We start from the raw sequence: 5,770 nt of genomic DNA, 5'->3' as shown, positions 1-5,770 counted from the left end.
GAGGTTGAACCTCATTGAATTGAACAGCTCACTCATTGAACCTATAAAGATTTGTTCATTCTCAAATTCCTTCAATAGTTTAATTTTCTTTGCACAATAATCCCCATCTAAAATATTGACAAACAAAACATTTGAATCTTTATATTTTTTAAGATACCCCTTTGTGCCATTACGAAATGATAAACTTCTCTTAATGCTCTTGTTTGACCACCTCCTGAGTTGCAAATCATTTTTGTGTATAAACCACGTCATAAAAAAAGTTTTGTTTCAAATGTTTTCAGTTCATGCCGTGAAAATGAGGAAGTGTTTTTTTTTGACACGGTCGTGCTGTGTGAATGAGGAAGTGGTTTTGGACTGTCATGCTGTGAAAAAATAGGAACTATTCTGTGAGACAAGGTCTCGTGTTTATATTTTATCTCAGAACACGAACTGAAAACATTTGAATCAAAACCATTTTAAGTATGTTTTGTAAATGATTCATACAATCGCCCAGTTATTTTCCAAGCTGTCATTTCCTGTGGCCACACCCAATGATGAAGCAATCTCCACATCATTGCTTTATAAGTGATTCGCCAAGACAAAGTTTCTGCCAGATGGGATTTTCATTTTTACAACTGAGGCATGGACTCGCTCTCTTCCGATGAAGACAACAGCTCACTACAAAGTTGGTAAGTTTGTGTATGGTTTTCTCTTTGAACGATGAAGCAAATGATTATTAATTAAATCATGATGATTCTGATATATATATATATATATATATATATATATATATATATATATATATATATATATATATATATATATATATATATATATATATATTTTTTTTTTTTTTCCTGGCAGGTCGTTGGAAGAAATTGAGTTTACATATCACGATGAGGTGCATGAAATTAATGCTCTTATTGAAGAGGTCAATGATTTTAGAAGAGAATTGAAAGACATTTATAATGAGTGGTACGAAGTCTTATCACGTCCTCTGATCTCGAAGGAATTAAACCAATGGTGAGACACGTGTGTGTGTGTGTGTGTGTGTGTGTGTGTGTGTGTGTGTGTGTGTGTGTGTGTGTGTGTGTGTGTGTGTGTGTGTGTGTGTGTGTGTCTCTCTCTGTCTGTCTTTCTACCTACCTCTCTCTGCTCTTATTGAAGTGGTCAATGATTTATAATGACTGGTCTCTGATCTCGAATGAATTAAACCAATGGTGAGACACGTGTGTGTGTGTGTGTGTGTGTGTGTGTGTGTGTGTGTGTGTGTGTGTGTGTGTGTGTGTGTGTGTGTGTGTGTGTGTGTTGCTTTCCCTGTCTGTTTGTATCTCTCTCTCTCTGTCTCTTCATCTATACCCTTGACTTTTTTTTTTTTTTCAGCACTATCACACAACATCAGCTGTTGAAGCAATCTTGTACAACACATGATTTTCTGGAGGTAAATGTTTCTGAATTATTATTAATATCACTCTCTCTTTAGAATGTCGTCTTATGTTGGTTGCATCATTAGTTTGGACGTGGTTTTGTCAGTACACTGGAATTCATTTTATTGACCTTGAAAGGATGACAGGCTCCTGGTGTGTTAATTCATTGGTCAACGAGGCTTACTCATATTACCATGTAATTATCTTTATAAAACCTAATTATTATCCACTTTTTGTTTCAAAACAGAATATGGTGTCTGAGTTTCGAAATCACAAGACATCTGAAGAAGATTGCTGGGAAAGATTATACATTCTCGCAAATGAATATTTAATATTTTCAATATTAATAAATTATATTTGTTTTGTTTACAATTACTTGATTTTGAATTTCAAGAAGAGGATAAAGGGGGGTAGGTGCACTCCCCCAATGACCCATCACCCCTTCATCCCATCCTCCCCTCCCCATGTGTGTGTGTGTGGGGAAGGGTGGGGGTGGGATGAGGGAGGTGGTGGGTCAAAGGTGGGGGCGCACAGGGGATGAGGGGTGGGGCTTGTGTGGGTGGGGCTTCGGTGGGGCTTGTGTGGGTGGGGCTTGTGTGGGCGGGGCTTGTGGGGGCGGGGTGTGTGTGGGTGGGGCTTGCGTGGTTGGGGCTTGTGTGGGAGGGGTTTATGTGGGCGGAGCTGGGGCGGGAGGGGTTTATGTGGACAGGGTCTCTGTGTGTGGAGTTTTTGCGTGGAGAGTGTGTAGGAGGGGTTTATGTGGGCAGGGGTTTATGTTGATGGAGCTTATGTGGGAGGGGTGAATGTGAATGAGGCTTATGTGGATGAGGTTTGTGTGGATAAATGGATGGGTGGAGAGATGGGTGGATGGGTGGATGAGTGGAGCTTGTGTGGATGGGTGGATAATTTTTTAATTAAATAAACATGTTGTGTGTGGGGAACTAATTAACTAATCACTAATTATGTGAATATGATGAATATGGGTGGAGCTTGTGTGGGGTTTGTGTGTGTGGAGTTTTTGTGTGGAGCTTGTGTGGAGCTTGTGTGGAGCTTGTGTGGGGTTTGTGTGTGGTGGGGTTTGTGTGGGGTTTGTGTGGGAGGGGCGGAGTCAAAAAAATTCAATTTATTGGAGCTTGTGAGGGGTTTGTGTGGAGCTTGTGTGGGATTTGTGTGGGGCTTGTGTGGGTGGAGTCAAAAAGGGGCGGAGTCAAAAAATTTCAATTTATCTTTGTCTTTTGTAATTCCTGTGAATAAAATGAACCTAAAATCTCTTCCCCTTCCAAATCATATATTTTATAAGTCCAAGGAACCGTATCTATTACATCAACAATTTTAAAAAGCTCGTTGGTCCATCTTTTAATATAACGCTTTTCAAAATGAGATTTCCACCTATATATTCTTACGATATCACCAACTTTGAACTTAGGTTTTCTGACATTAATCTCTTTTTCATATTTTAATTTTGTAAATGTTTCTGATGGTTTCATATTTGTTGACGTGTGAATCGTGTCATTATGCTTATCCACAATATCCTGAATAAAAGATGACCATTGTTGTGAACCGAGTTGTGTGAATTTTTTATATAGTCTCTCTTTTAAGGTACGATTAAAACGTTCAACAACAACTGCCTTCCCTTCATTAAAGGTACTGTATAATGTAATACTGTTATTTTTTAGAAAATTCATAAATGTCTTGTAAAAAACTCTCTACCCTCATCAGTCCACAATTTTTTAGGTTTTCTCTTACTTTTATGAAATATCTGTTGAAAGGCTAACATAAGAGTATTACCTGTTTTGTTTTTTAATGGGACAACCCATACGTATCTACTCCTCAAATCAATAACGGTTAAAGCATACTTGTACCCCTTATCATTATTGAGTTCAATCAAATCAGCAGACCAGATATAATCAACTTCCTTGGAATAAACTTTCCTTCTCTGAAACTTTGTGAATATTGGTTTATGTAATTCATCAGCTAATTGCTCTTCAGTCTTAATAACATCATTAAAGCCTATAAGTTTTTTGAATTTCCAAGTCCAAGTTTCAATTTAGCACTGATCATCTTCTTCACAATGAACCGATCAACTTTTTCTCTCAAGGTTGGATTTTGTATCAGAGACAAATTATACAACATTTCTCTATCGGCTTCATGCTTTTCTTCCAACGTTGTGGTATTCCCATAATCAATATCGTGTCTCATGCACACTTCATCAACTCTATTGATTGGTTTACTCCAGGATTTAGGATTGTCTGCCTCATCTAATCTTTTATCCAAGTTTGTGCCTGGACCACAGAAAGAATACCCTGGAAGATGTAATTCCCCTGGTATTCCAGTTGTTGTAAATTTACTTCCTGATAAAAACTTTTGTATATCTCCTCCGAGTTTGTGTTTGGAGATAAATTGATTTTTTTTTGAACCACACACCGAACATATACCTTTTTGTATAACCCTGTTATTTTTACTTTTAATATATGAAATATTTTTAGTATTAGTTTTCTTTTTACATTTGAGACAATAACTCATTTATTTATGAGAAAAATTCCTGCAGAGTGCAAAAACCTTTTTAGTTTCCAACATGCACATTTGAATCTTAATTTTTAAAACATAAAGAATCCTTAGAAATGCCTTCACTCTCTCCTCCATTTATTTAAGAAAAAACTTGAATTAAAATGAATATCTTGGCGATGATAGTCTTGAAGAAAGTATTGCAAATAGACTTGTCAATTCTTTGTTTTCCTCCTCGGTGGGTTGAGTTATTTTCTGCAATACCACCAATCTTTTTTGAATCTCACTGGTTTCCATATTTTGACATTTATTTTGTGTCGCTCTTTCCTCCCTCTCCTCCCTCTCTCTCTTCTCTCTTTCCTCCCTCTCTCTCTTCTCTCTCTTCTCTCTTGCCTCCCTCTCTCTCTTCTCTCTTTCCTCCCTCTCCTCCTTCTCTCTCTTCTCCTTTTCCTCCTCTTCCCTCTCTTCTTCAACTCCTTCCTCATCCCTTACTATCCTTGAATCGCTTACACCCCATAGAATATTATACATATATTCATCAGGATTTCTTGTTATTCCTGTATCCAAAATAATTTTTTTTACAACAGGAAACCAATAAAATTTCTTTTGAATTTCTAAAAGAGCCTTACCTATACCTAACTTTATAATTTTTTCATTATTTAACATTCTAATTAAATCTAAAGTTGTCGGTTTATCAACATCAGCATAATGCCAATCTTTTATTGAAAATACCTCATTCTTATGTTGTAGAACATATTTATTAAAATACCGAATACCCTTTTCTTGAAGGTATGCTTGGACACAGAAATGATAATTTTCTTGAAGCCTTCTTGCTGTCATTTATGTATTAGAAATATATGTTAGAATAATATTATGGCACGAAACACCTCCCCATCTTCCCATAGTTAAATCATTTTGTATTTCCTTACTTATTATATATAATCCTGTTTTTTTTCTGTTTTCATGAGATAAACAAGGGCAAAACCATTATTATATTTACCCTTATTAAATTCTTTTATTTGTTGTTTACTAATCGTGGACCCACAAAACTCATTCTCGATACCCAGTGGATAATATTCTTCCTTACGAGACTGATTTAATTGTTCCAGGTCTTCGAGGTTAATTTTAAATGACCAATTATACCCTAAATCATTCATATCATACCCCCATTGTTCTATTCTCATACAAATGATACGCCCTTCTTTATAAAAATTAATTTTAATTCGAACTGTGAATTCTGTATGACCTGGAGATAATATCAACACTTCTGTATCTTTGGAATACACAGCCGTTTTATTTAAGGATATATATTGTGATAAATCGCTTAATCTCACCAAGTCATTCGCGTCAGTCGGGCTTGGATAATTTTTTAATTTAAAAACATTTTTCATGTTAATATTTTTGGTTATATTATATTTATGTCGTTCAGCCTGTGCCTTTGTGTAATAATTTGATAAATCAATATCCAGTTCTTGAGATACACCAAAGATAGAACCATCTTTACCAACATAAGTCATTTATATTAGATTAAAAATAATATCATAATTTTTTTTCTTTTTGTTGAGTTGAAATAACACATATAGATATAATTGACCACAACACTTGGAATTTAATTCTTGGACTTGAAATGTTTGATAAACACCATTCTGTAAGAATTTTATGACTTCAACAGGTGGTGGAAGACCAAAACTATCAAAATAATATTTGTCTTGACTATTAAAAATACAAACCCAATGAGAACCGTTCCCATTATTATCTTCTAAGTTCATAATAATATTCTTTGTATGTTTCGGCACATTTGTTAATTCATCTCTCACACAAATAACCACATTATGAATTTTTAATTTCTTACAATATTT

General features: G+C 35.3%; 1 long non-coding RNA gene across 1 annotated transcript; it reads left to right on the top strand.

Annotated features, from left to right (window-relative positions):
• The first annotated feature begins 912 nt into the window (after positions 1-912).
• Positions 913-1,801, top strand: LOC147019654 (uncharacterized). The gene is made up of 3 exons (XR_015062036.1): positions 913-1,002; positions 1,363-1,420; positions 1,654-1,801. It is a non-coding gene; the product is annotated as an uncharacterized LOC147019654 (long non-coding RNA).
• The last annotated feature ends 3,969 nt before the right edge of the window (positions 1,802-5,770 follow it).

This window comes from Eptatretus burgeri, chromosome 9, assembly GCF_056783735.1.
Source record: "Eptatretus burgeri isolate ZD-2024b chromosome 9, Ebu_testis_v1, whole genome shotgun sequence".
NCBI classification, from domain to species: Eukaryota; Metazoa; Chordata; class Myxini; order Myxiniformes; family Myxinidae; genus Eptatretus; species Eptatretus burgeri.
This window is presented reverse-complemented; position numbering and strand designations above follow the sequence as displayed.